General features: G+C 35.7%; 1 long non-coding RNA gene across 1 annotated transcript; it reads left to right on the plus strand.

The window, feature by feature from the left end:
* LOC110262550 lies at positions 7,986-9,688 on the plus strand. Its single transcript, XR_002347239.1, has 3 exons — positions 7,986-8,132; positions 8,218-8,342; positions 9,639-9,688. It is a non-coding gene; the product is annotated as an uncharacterized LOC110262550 (long non-coding RNA).

The following is a 13,831-nucleotide window of genomic DNA, read 5'->3' on the forward strand; positions in this document are numbered from 1 at the left end:
GGGATGTCTTCTTAATTTGAATTCTTTTAGCTTGAACAATTTCATTGACCGAAGTAATTACTTTTTAATTATTGGATTATGAGGCTCAAATTAACCAACAATATTGGTGGCTTTGAATCCAGATTACATGCATTTAGAATTCAATTATTAAAAGTCAAACAAAGCAACATGTATATGCTATAGTGTGGAATTCAAATTACATGCATTTAGAATTCAATTATTATTTTGGGTTGATTTGAAGCAATGTTTAAATATACGAGTCTATCCACAGGAAATGGAAAAAAGAGAAAAAGAAAGAAAGAAAAAGGGGCGAAAAGTCTAATTGATAATTGCCATATGGATACGGTTGCCCAATTTATTTATTATTTTCTTTTTGTGGAACAAATTGAAAGAATATAATTTCTGTCCAAAAAAAAAATTCTTTTGGATGATAAAGAGTTATGTCATTAATTAACAACAAAATATATGGTTCCACACCTGAACTTCTGATATTTTTCTTTTTCTTCCAAGTCACCAAAATATTCACCTATATATGCAAATAAAACTCATATTAATCTTTAAGATTATTTTCAACTTCATGGTGCATACCATGAAGGCACGAAGAAATATCACCCTGCTATTACGTTAAATAGTAAATCTTATATGATGAAGCTTTCATAATTCATATTAAATGTTTTACTTTTGGCGGAAAACCCTAAATCAAGGATGAACTTGATGTGATACATGTTATTTTCAAGCCAACTATGATCTACGTGGAGAAACATGTCATCACATTAAATGCAAACTTAAGCATTAGTAATTGCACATCACCAAAACCCAGAAATTAAAGCAACCAGGTGTTGACTACTATATATTATATATATGAATTAGGGCCATTTATTTAAATAAAGTGAAAAAAGAACTTATTCGATTACACATTTTTAAATACCAAGACGCAAATGTATTTTTTTTTTTTTTAAAATTCGACAGAAATTACTACTAATAGCAGCGGATTAGGGAAGAACGTAAACTACTGCTGGCAAATACGGTTTACGTGTATTGAGGACTTAACAGAAATTGCTATAGGCAGCAGCGGTTTTTGTAGAACGTGGTTTTGGCTATAAACTGCTACAGGCAGTAGCGGTTTATGTGGACAGGCAACCCAAGCTGAAACGCCACATCTTGTAGTGTCAATGTGCACTCTCCAAAAGACATGAAAAGTATGCGTCTTGGGACACCACCTCTCAATAAACGCACTAACCATAGGCTCATCCAACCAGAACCAACGACTGTTTAGCCTAGCCAAATGGTACAAATCTGTCCTCTCTAAATAAGGTATGATTTTGTCATGCATTGGCATATTTTGTTGTCGCCTCAAACTGTAGATACACCTACTTGGTTGCACCATGCACGAAAAATATACACAAAGTTGTTAAAATCTACATGCAACACGGAAAAACCCTAACTACTTAGACCGAATAAATAAATAAATATTACCACACAACAACACAATTAAACAATTAATTAAGTAAATTATTATTCAATTATAAAATCAAATTGTTGAATCTTTGATTCATTACATACTTCAAAAACCGGTTATAAAATTAAAAATCCGGTTTCTAATTGAACATAAAAAATAAACACGTTTTCAACAAAAATCGATTTCTGGCCAAAAATCGATTTTTTAAAAAACCTATATTTTAAATCAAATAATTAAAATTAGAATACTAAAATAATTTTTTTTACTTTTTATTATAGTGTCGTTTAACTGAACATAAACCGATTTTCAAATCAATTTGGTTTTCCTAAATAAATTATTAAAAACCATGGATATAGTTTTAAATCCGGTCCGTCGAGTTCGGTTATTGCACTTTTAGTTTTTATACATACACCCCTATTACATTCCACATCCTAAGTAATACAGTTTAATACTCAACTCTAAGGGTTACATTAACATTCCAGCTTCTATACCCTACATTCTATAACCTATTTAATAAATGTTAATGTTCAGATAAATAAAACAAAGCTAACCTCGTCGGTAATGACACCGACAATATGGACAACACCGTTTAGTCGGTACAAGCTCTATTCATCTGCCATGATCTCCAATTGAAGGTTAGTGCTCAAAAATTCCAAATTCGCTCTCCAAATGCTCCTCCTTCTTTCTATAATTTTCTCTCTAGCCAAACCCAAAATCCCACTACAAGAAAAAGCAATATTTGTAACAAAAAAATTGTTACAAAAAATCAGAATTTTAAAATAAAAGGATTTTGTAGCAAAAAAAAGAGCCGTTGCAGTATGTCCCGTTACAAAAAGTTTTTGTAACAAAAAATGGAACTGTTACAATTCAAAGTAATATTTTGTAACAAATTTTTCTGATACAAAAAATCAAATGTCGTTACAAATGTGATAACAAATTTTGATCTTTAAAATATTTTTGGTGACAATATATTTTTTCCTATCATAACATTTTGTTACAAAATGTAACTTGATTTTGTAATATTTTTTTAGTTACAAAAAGCAAAAAAAATTATTTTGTAACAAATTTTTTTAATACAAATTGCATGCATAATTTATCAAATTATTTTTTTAATTAACTGATATATTAACTACTTTACTAAGTAAATCAACATTTATATAATATGTAAAAACATACATAATTCAAATATGCTTCATTTAACTAAAATTATTTTGAAACAAAATAATATTAGTGAGTACATTGATTAGTTCTACAAGGTATATTTCTTGCACAAGTTCAACCAAAAGTTAAAAGTCTAACATAGATTAGTGTCTCTATGAATCAAAACTTGAGCCCTCAAAGCTAGCATGTTGTCACCATTTTAGCACTCCTGTAAATAAGAAAAATCGAAACAAAAAATTAGAAATAAGATATAACACCAATTATAAATTTTTTCATTAACTTTTATTCAAAATGTTTATTAGAAAAATTTTGGCAGAATTTCCCCTAAAACTTGGATATTTTCACAGTCTAAGGTTCCATAAAAAATAACCAATTCACTACTTATTTCTCAGCCAATACACAACCAAATTTATCAAACCAAATAATAGGACATTTATCATTTCTTAACCATGACACAAGTAAAATGTAATAAATAGATCTATATACAAATTAAACTATACTAATAATATATGAATCATCTAGGAATATGTATTAAAACCATAAGTAATTTTAGGAGTACCTTTAATTGTCTAGTTTCTTTCATTGTCAAAGCGCGCTAATGAAAGAGTTTACAACGGCTTGTTGAGCTTCCAATTGAGCTTTCACTCGAGCTAATTCTTCCTCTTGCCGTGTTCGTTGTTCTTCAAGTTTTTCTTTGAGCACATCTATTTCCTTTGTTAGCTCCTCACGATCTTGCATTGCCTCTTGAAGTTGTGCTTGAATCCTTAACTTAGATTTTGAAGCCTTTATGCCATAACTTGCACCATTTTTCTCACCTCTCACAAATAAAAAAAGCTTCATTTAAAGTGATAGGATTTTCAGAATCGTAGGATTTATTGATCATATAGCTAATATCATCCTGCACAATCTAATTTGTGATTCGAAAATTAAGATAAAATTTAACTTCCATACAACAGTAAAAGGAAAAGGTTAGTAATGTTACATCAATTTGTTTAACTTTTTCATTGACCCATTCTCCGTTATTCTTTTGATGAGTAATTTGTCACAATTCTTGAATGTCAGGCTCGACACCAGTTCTAGGATGGCGCTACAAATATTTTAAAGTTTAAAATATCACATGTAGTAGTTAAGTGCAAACGTGACATGGCAAAAAATATAACACCAAATTAAAGACTTCAAGACTATTTACCTGATCACATCTAACAACTTGAAATGGTCTTCGACCAGCAATATGTGGTACAACATGATGCTTTCTATTATCTTTGTTCCTTAAACTTTTTTCCTATATAATACCAAACTCACAAAAGACAAAAGGAGTTAAGTTATAATTATATCATTGACCTAAAATAGCAAAACAACATAAGAACACCTCAATAGTTGTCACAATGAAAAATTCAAATCTGAAAAGAAGAACTTCCAAAGTAGCACACCAAATTCTTCCATGTCTTCGGAAGAACATTGTTCGGTGGATTTTGAAGGAGCTCCTTATCAGTTCGATACAACTCATAGTGTTCACGCAATCTTGAGCGCTAACTTCGATAACAAATATTAACCTTAACTAAAATCATTTTGCGTATTACTTGTGTATCTGCTATATCAAACTTTTCTACATAAAATTGGTCAAAGTTAGTTAGCACAAATAAAGATTTAATATACATAATAGCCGAAAATATAAATATGTATTACCAAAACAATGTCGCATATTTTTTGCTTGACATCATCTCCAACTTGGCTCCATTTCTCTACATCCAAAGGAGCATTTTGTCTTGTAACAATACCCACTTTGGATGCAAAAAGATCAGCATGGATGCCATTAGGAGCTAAGTTATCCAAAGAGATTGGTAATTCTAATTTTCCATTTGTCTTTGTTATCAACGGTCTATTTGTTGCAATCCTACGCGAAGGTCCCCTTTTACCAATACACAATGAAACAAGGGCAGTGGCTGGTGCTAAAATAGGGGCTGCCGGTGACAAAATAGGGGATGCCGGGACTGGAGTAGGGACTGGTGTTGTAGAACTAGATGCAGTACCCCTTGTCAACCTTCGTGAGGCCATTATATTATGCAATCTACAATAAAACTCACACCAATAACATTAAAGAAATAAAATAATAAAATACCCACATCATTTAAACCAAGGAAAGCACATCAATAAAAGTGGACATGATTAAAATATATTATACTTTTCAAAAAGTTAAACAAATGGAGCAAAGAGTGAATAACTTAGCAATTGCAAATATAATGTGAATTCCTAAAGTTTAACTACTTTAAACTCAATCACCATCCTATGCAAAAAGTAGATAACTTAGCAATTACAAATATCTTGTGAACCCAAAATAAAACTACTAAGAAGTCAATCACTATCATTTGAGTCATCTTCTTCTCCTTCTCCTATATAGTACACCAATTAGGTCTTTTAATTGCCTTTATATAGTATACATGCTCAGCTTGACATGCTAAAATGAAAGACTCATCCTTATATCTAACATATATAACATCCACATTTATGAATCCATACTCACCTTTAAAATATTCCTACTTTGATTTCGTCCTATTGGAGGAACATCAAACCACTCATACTTAAATAAGATCACTTTATGTTTTTCCACATAATCTAACTCAATAATATCAGTCAACATGCCATAATAATTCACACTCCCAGTCAATTCATCTCCCTTCACAACTACTCCACAATTTTGAGTCTTCAAAGATGCTTCATGGTTTTTGCTACGAAATGTAAAACTATTGATAGCACATGTTTTGTAGAAATGTGCACGACGATCAGGATCTCTTGCTAGAGAAAGTAGTTGATTATTCACCTGTGCACTCCCTACTTTGTGTAGATTTGAAATCTACATTAATGAATAGAGATTAAAACTAAATACTGTCAAGAGACTTTTCAATTCTACAATTATCAAAGTTTATTCATTTACCTTCCTTTCAAACCATTTCACAAATTAATCTTTGTGCCTCTTCTGCAGATTTCTTGAATTTTCTCTTGTTAAATATGCCATATGTTCATCAACCCGTGGTTGAACTTCTTTGTAATTCTTCATCACACAAAATTGAGCTTCTCTATGCTCTAAGATACTAAGTTTCTTGTATGCCCCTTTACAACTAAACTGACCAAGTAATTTGAAAACAGTTATACCTTGTATAGGTTCATTCTCACCATGGTCAGAAATCTTAGAAGTTTCATCCAAATATCTCCCCACAAGGGTCATTGCTTCTTTAGAGATATAACCCTCAGATATTGAACCCTCAGGACGTGCTTTGTTTCCCACATAACTCTTTAGTGTGCGCAAATATCTAAAATTAAATTTTCAAGAAAGGTTAGAAACCTACATAATGAATAGTATAAGGTAGATTCTAAGTTGTTATTAATTCCAAAAGGCTAACCTCTCAATAGAGTACATCCAGCGATATTGAACAGGTCTGGCTAACTTAGCTTCATGGGCAAGATGAACGGTTAGGTTAACCATCACATAAAAAAAATTCGGAGGAAAAATTGTCTCCAATTTACAAAGTGTTGTTGCAATCTGGGTTTCAAGTTCGTCTAGAACGTCCACCTTCAATTCCTTGGAACAAAGCTCTCCAAAGAAAATACTTAGATGTATCAACGGTTCACAAACTTTTTTGGGTAAAAGCTCTCGAATTGCAAGTGATAGTAGCCGTTCTAATAGGACATGGTAATCATGGCTCTTCAAGCAATAAATTTTACAATCCTCAACATGCACACACCTTCCAATATTTCATGAATATGAATCAGGCATCTTGAGTTCTTTCAAGAACTGACAAAGAAGTTACCTTTCATTCTCTTTCTTGGTCTTTGACAACGTATATTTGGCTATTGGGGCTTTGCTTGCTTGAGTTTGAATGGACTTTGAAGCAATTTAATTGAACCAAAATGATGCTCCATGAGTCATTCTACATGTGTTGGGCGCTCTTTTGGGCGCTGGTTTGCGCGAGCGTGGAAGCAAGCGCCTTTTAATTTGAGTGCTAATTTTCCTCGTCACGCATATGCGTGACCCTTGATTCTGGCGCTTGGAGGCGAGCGTGGATGAGAGCGTAATGGGCGAACGCTGGGGCATGGCGCTCTTAGATGCGAGCGTGCACGAGAGCGTGGCACTGATTTATCCTGTCATGCGTACGCGTGACCCTTGTCGAAGGCGCTCTTGGGAAATAATAGAGATTCTATAATTTAATATTTTAATTTTTATAAACAGAAAATAAATTATGTTATTTCTAATTTTAAATTAGAATATATGATTAAAAGCTGATTAGTAAATTGATAATTAAGTAGTATTTTTAAAGTAATTTTAAGAGATCAAATTAGATTTCAAATTTTTATAATATACTTTAATTTTATTAAAATTGACCAAACCCTAATTTACCCAAAATTCTTAATTTCACTTTTGTCCCAAATTAAACCCTAATTCCCAAATTAAACCCCAAAACCCTAACCCCTTCTAACCTAACCCTAACCACAACCAATGTTCCCCTTGACCATACCCAGCATCAGTTAAAAAAAAAAGAAAGAAAGAAGAAAGAAAGGGAAGAAACAGGAAGGGAGACGCAGGAAAGGGGAAAGGGGAAGGAGAGGAAGGCGGCACGGTGGGTGTCACTGCCACCGCCGCCGCTGCTGTTGGCAAGAGAGAGAGAGAGATCCGTGAGAAGAGGAGGAAGAAGACGCACCACCACACCCAACCACGTTCAGCCCACCGTCGCGCCGCCATCGCACAGCGTCGCCGCCATGCCTTCATTGCCACCAAACGCTGTCAAGCACGAAGGGACCCAGACACCGCGAGGAAGAAGCTGCTCGTCGTGTCGGTCACCGTCGCTGGGGCTGTGAATTGCCGCTGAGAACCGCGCGAGAGCCAGTGGAGGACAGAGCCTCTGCTGCGTCCCCGCCGTGCTTCCATCAGCGCCGAACCACCATGCTGTCGCTGCTGCTGGGTTGACACCGCCACTACTGCCCAAGCCGTCATCATCGCATAACACACACACATAGAAGAGGAAGAAAGAATCTCCTCCGCTGCCAGGGTCGTTGGTGAGTTCTGTGCCACCATTAGGATCACTGTTCTGCTACCATTGAAGCTCGTCAGAGAAGGAGCTATTGTCAGAAGAAGATACTGCTGTCCTTGCTCTATACTGTTCTGTTCTGCCCCTGCTTCTGGTTTTGCAATTGCCAAAGTCTCTGCCACCATGGGTATTGCCGTTGGGGTTGTTGGGAACCAACGATGGAGCTGCCCGGAAACCCTAGTGTAAGCTATCTCTATTTTCAATTCCATTAAATTCATTTCCATTTCCGATTCTATTAAATTTGAACTCTCTATTTTGTTGCAACCTTGGTTACTGCCATGAGAATTATTGATGTCGCTGTTACTGAAGTATCATTGGAATTGACGTCGCTATTACCCCGGTTAATGCTGCCCCTAGGATGTATGCCCTGGTCTTTGGTCTGTGTTCTTCTAAGTACCAGAGCTGCTGCTCCATTCCCGTATTTCTTTTGGGTAAGATTGGTTTTGTTCTACAACCAATATTCTGATTATTGCTCCTTTGATGATCTGTTCTATTCTGCCCTTGCATTTGCTTCAGTTCCTATTAAATTTCCTTCCAAAGTTGCTGTTGCTGTTCCCGTGGGGGTTATTGTTATCACTGTCGCCATGAATTGAAAGAAAAGGAAATTATCACGATTAGTTACGTGGACTCAACTAACTGAGGTAGGGGTTTTCTTAAAATTTATTTTATAATTCAGAGTTGTGATAAATAGATATTGATGCAAAAAGATATATTTCTGTGATTATATTTGTCTTGTGGATGTGATGGTTAGTTGGACTGGATTATTGGATTCTTGATTGCGTGAGTGGTGTATGGTTGTTGATAAAAACCGGTTTGAAATGTTATTTGCTTGATTAGTATGAAAAGTGAATTTTTCTTGGTTTTGGAGTTTACTTAGAAATATAAATGAATCGATTCTGGGGGCTGGTCTGATTTTATAAATGAACTACTATTTGAGCTGATTTGATTTTAAAAAGAGTTTTACTGTTGGAATTGGTTTGATTTAAAAATAATTTGGTATTGGAACTGGCTCAACTCTGGAAAATGTTTGAGATTTGGAAATGGTTGAAAAAGATTTGAGAAATGTTTGGATGGGACCCAAAAAGGGTGGCAGTGTCCGAGTTTTAGAGGAGATGCTGCCGAAATTTTATAAAATTGGAAGTTCCACTTTAAGTATTATCTGAAAAGATTTGGTTTAAAACATTACATGTCTTAAGGTTGATTTATTTATCAAAGAAAGAAATATGTTTTGAATTGGGGTTGTTAGTGAACGGAATAGAAAGAAGGATGATTGAGAATTTTCTCTGAAATATGATTTTTGAATGAATTTGGAAATGAGATTTGGATTGATGAATGATTATGATGTTGAGAATGTTGAGAATGTTGAGATATGATCTTTGAATTATTTAAAAAAGCTATGCATAGACTCTTGGGGATGCACGTCGGGGGACAGGCTAAGGACAATTCAGACTTGTCAGGTTGGCTGGATAACCGACAGATGAGCCTCATCAGCCATAGGACAGGCATGCATCATATGCATTTGTATGCTTTGTTTGGGTTTGAACTTGTTTTGGTTTGCCTAATTGCTAAATTGTCCTTAATTGCTACTTGAACTATTTGTTGTAACTGCTACCTACTTGTGCTTTCCTTGTCTGTCTTGCCTGTGTTTGTCCTGGTATACTATATTTGCGAATGAACTTTGATGCTGAATTAATGATTGTGTTGTTTGATTGCATGGTTGGTTTCTGATTGAGATTTTTCTTATAAAAAAGGAAAGGTTTTGGATTTCTAAAAGATTAAACATTGTTAATTTTGAAAAGGTTTTGAACGATTTCCTATTGGTTTTTAAAGGATTCATAAGGCATTGATAATCACTGAGCTTGAAAACAGTTTTCTTATTGAAACTGTTTTTGAAACTCTGTGGTGAGACCGTGTGGTTAGGTTCTCACCCCCTACAGCTTTACCTTTCCAGGAACCGGAAGAAGAAGCATTAAGAAGAATTATATTGCATTTGGTTTATATGTTGTTCTGTTAATTAGATTATTTTCTTCCCTCGTCTTTTTTTATAAGAGGGATAGGAGTTGTATGTTTTATATGTATATTATATTATGAGATATTATGTAAGGAATCTTGTATATGAATCTATGCCTGCTTGTATTTTTATTAAGATAAAGTATTTATTTCCGGTTTGAAAAAAAAATCAGCGATACAATATCGAGTCACAGGCTCCTATTTTAATAGGTAGTATGTAAAGTAGTCGTAATACCTCTTGCTATCAGAGTAGCGCAGCTGGAAACGTGACTTTTGATAGTGAGGGTGTTACAAGCGCTGGGTCTTCCTGTCACGTGTACGCATTGCCCACGCGTACTGGTACGGAATTTATAACCCCAAACTAACCGACAAGTGCACCGGGTCGTACCAAGTAATACCTCAGGTGAGTGAGGGTCGATCCCACGAGGATTGAAGGACTAAGCAACAATGGTTGATTAATTGGCTTAGTTAGGCAAACAGGAAATAGTGTTTTGGTGTTCAAAAGACATTAAACAATATAAAGAATACTAAAAGAGCAAGTAAATAAGTTGGGAGTAAAGTATGGAGAAAGCAGTTAAAGTTTCAGAGTTATCTATTTTCTGGATTGACTTTTCTTATTAATTTATTCTAATCATGCAAAATTTAATTCATGGCAAAATATATGTGACTAGGCCCTAATTCCTTAGACATTCCTAGTCTCCTCTAAAATTCATCAACAGCCAATTTCTTGGTCAATTAATTCCAATTAGGGGGTGAAGTTCAATTCTAGTTATATGCCACAGAAATCTTAATTACCCAAATATAAAAAGATTATATGTCACGTATCCCGTTAAATCTAGATAATTAAAATTTAGGAGAAATTATTTTCAAGCTATTATTCAAGTAAAGAGCTTTTTCAAGTTATACAAGAACGCAATTAGAAAGAGGGTCATACTTCCGTTCCACCCAAATTCATAGAATAAGGAACGAAAACAATTCTTGAATTATAAATCAGAACATAAATTAAAATAAAGAAAACAATAGAATCAATCCATACAATAGTCAGAGCTCCTAACCTTAACAGTGGAGGTTTAGTTGCTCATGGTTCAAAGAGAAAATAAGGATTGTAAATTGGAATGGAATAATGTTGTGTTGGAACCCCCTGTTGGAATTCCTTTTTATATCTAATTCTAATTAATTTAAAAATCTATCTTCTTAAAACTAAAATAATATCTTTTCCTATTTTTAAATAAAATAAAGTTCAAATCAGAATTAATTAAAGCAGTCAGCATGTCTTCAATTTGATGGATGGGGACCACTTGCTTCGTAGGGTCCACACCTAACTTTGAGTGGGCATAACCATTCTTGTGTGAATCTCCCTTGAGTCTCTACTATCCCTTGGCTCTAGTCTGTGTTTCTGGGCCAAAAACTGGGTCGAAACTCCGCCTGAAATCACCCCAAGCATTTTCTGCATATCGCACATGTCACGCGTACGCGTCAGTCACGCGTACGCGTCAGGTACGCGCACGCGTCGCCATGAATAGCTCTAAATCATGCGTACGCGTCAGACATGCGTACACGTCGCTCCTCGCTAGTCAGCTCCTTGGTTTCTTCTCTTTCTCTGCAGAAACTCCATCAAATTCATCTGAATGCTACCTAAAATAAACAAAATTGCACAAGACTCAAAGTAGCATCCATAGTGGCTGAAAGATAATAAATTCTTGATAAAACTTAACAAATTAAATGTAAATTCACTAGGAAAAGATAGGAAAGATGCTCACGCATCACAACACCAAACTTGAATTATTGTTTGTCCTCAAGCAACCAAAATAATATAGGCTTAGAATGTGAATTTGCATGAGAATGAGAGTTTGATTAAGCTCATGTCTCTTCTTATAGTGGGGTGGGTTTACAACTGTAATTCTGAATAGTTTTGGCATCTCACTCTCCTTTGAATCAGAAGAATGTTATTATCATTCGGAATTAGAATCCAAATAATATTATGAATTCTCTGATCTTTTGTAACTCAATTTAACCCTTGAACACAACAATTTTTCTTTTCTTTGGTGCTTTGCACCTTGAGCCTAGCTATGACTTTAAATGTTTTGTCTCAAGTTTTACTTGACACAGAAACACCACAAGCACTTAACTGGGGAACTCTTTTGAAGTTCTGGTTTTTCTTCCAGTTACTCCCAGACAGTGGTGCTCAAAACCTTTGGCATACTCTTGTTGATTGCAATTGATCTCGACTCTAAATGTTTTGTCTCAAGGATTACTTGACACAAGAACACCACAAGCATTTAACTAGGGAAACAACTCTTTGAGCTTTTAATCATGGCTGACCTCCCTAGTCATTGATGCTCAGAGCCTTGGACCCCTTTTTTTTACTGTTTCTTTTCCTTCAAGGATTAAACTTTTACGTATTTCAGAGAAGTCATAATAATTCTCTAAATTCCTGTTCCTAGTACATCAACATTCTTTGATTCAAATTTAATTATGCACTGTTCATGTCATGCATTCAGAGTTATAGAAAATACCACCACATGTAAGTGAATAAGACTACTCTTCAATATAAACTCAATTTCTCATGCAATATATCACTTATTTTTCTTTTTCTTTTTCTTTTTAGATTCAAGTTCAGTGAGAGATACATGAGACAAATAATAGAATAAAACTAATTCTAATAACTGAAAGTAGTAATGATCATGCAGGCAAAACAACAGAAAACAGAAAACAACAAAATAAGAATGGAAGAGAAATAGAATGAAAGGAACTCAACCACCTTAGTTATGCTGGTGGCCATCTCATTCCTCCATGAAGAACATTCATCTTCCTTTGGTGCTCATAAAATAAATAGCGAAGCCATAACTGTAGCGACAACACCAAACTTAAAGGTTTGCTTGTCCTCAAGCAAAGAAGAACTGAAAACAAAAACAAATAGTAAGATGAAAGAATAATAAAAGGATAAAAGAACGAGAGAGAATTAGGATTGGGGGTGGATAATTTGAATTCAGGCGCTGAGGGGTTTAATTTGGATGTCGCATGCGACGCGTACGCGTAAGGCACGCGTACGCGTGGATCACGTTAAGTTCAGATGACGCGTACGTCAGCGACGTGTACGTGTGGACTTGGTTTTGTGCGAATTGCGTGAAGGCGGCCGCGCGCATGCACAACACTCTGCTCGCATGGTATGGGAATCAAAATTTTCATATGACGCGTGCGCTTTATGCACGCGCACGCGTGGATGGCCAATTGGGGAAAGGACGCACACGCGTCAGGGACGCGTACGCGTGATGGGACTTGTGCTCCCAGCACCACTCCAGCCCCACACCATCACAACTTTCGGCCATGCACCCATTTATGTCGATTTTTCAAGGTCACGCGTGCGCGTCAGTGGCTGGCCATTTGTGAAAACGACGCGCACGCGTCAGGGACGCGTACGCTTGATGTGACTTATGCGCCCAGCATGGTTCCAGCCCCACTCCTGCTCAACTCTCTGTCCAATTTAATTTTTCACACGCACACACATGACGCGTACGCGTCAGCGACGCTTGCGCGTCGTGTGCTCGTTTTTGTGTGTGTGTGTGTGTGTCGCTTGAAGTGTTCGGTTTCTGTTATAAAACAGCTGCATGATCAGAAAAACAGTAAAAACTCAATAAAAAATCAAGCAAGTAAGAAAACTACTACTACGAAAATAACTAAGGATACAAAATTATCGGGTTGCCTCCCGACAAGCGCTTCTTTAACGTCACTAGCTTGACGGTCTGTTCTGCTAATTCAGTAGATGAGCGGACTTCTGGCGATCGATCTCGCCTCCAAGATAGTGCTTCAACCTCTGGCCATTCACTGTAAATTTTCTGTCAGAATTCTCTTCCTATATCTCCACAGGTTATATGGTGAAGCTCTGATAACCACAAACGGTCCTGACCACCGGGATTTCAGCTTCCCGGAAAAGAGTTTGAGCCTTGAATTATACAGAAGCACTCTCTGTCCTGGCTCAAAGACTCTGATGGCAATCTTCTTGTCATGCAGTAACTTGGTCCTCTTCTTATAGAGCTTGGCATTCTCATAGGCTGAATATGTGAATTCAACAAGCTCATTCAACTGAAGCATTCGCTTGATTCCTGTAGCTTCTAAATCA

Source organism: Arachis ipaensis, chromosome B05 (genome assembly GCF_000816755.2).
Source record: "Arachis ipaensis cultivar K30076 chromosome B05, Araip1.1, whole genome shotgun sequence".
NCBI lineage: Eukaryota > Viridiplantae > Streptophyta > Magnoliopsida > Fabales > Fabaceae > Arachis > Arachis ipaensis.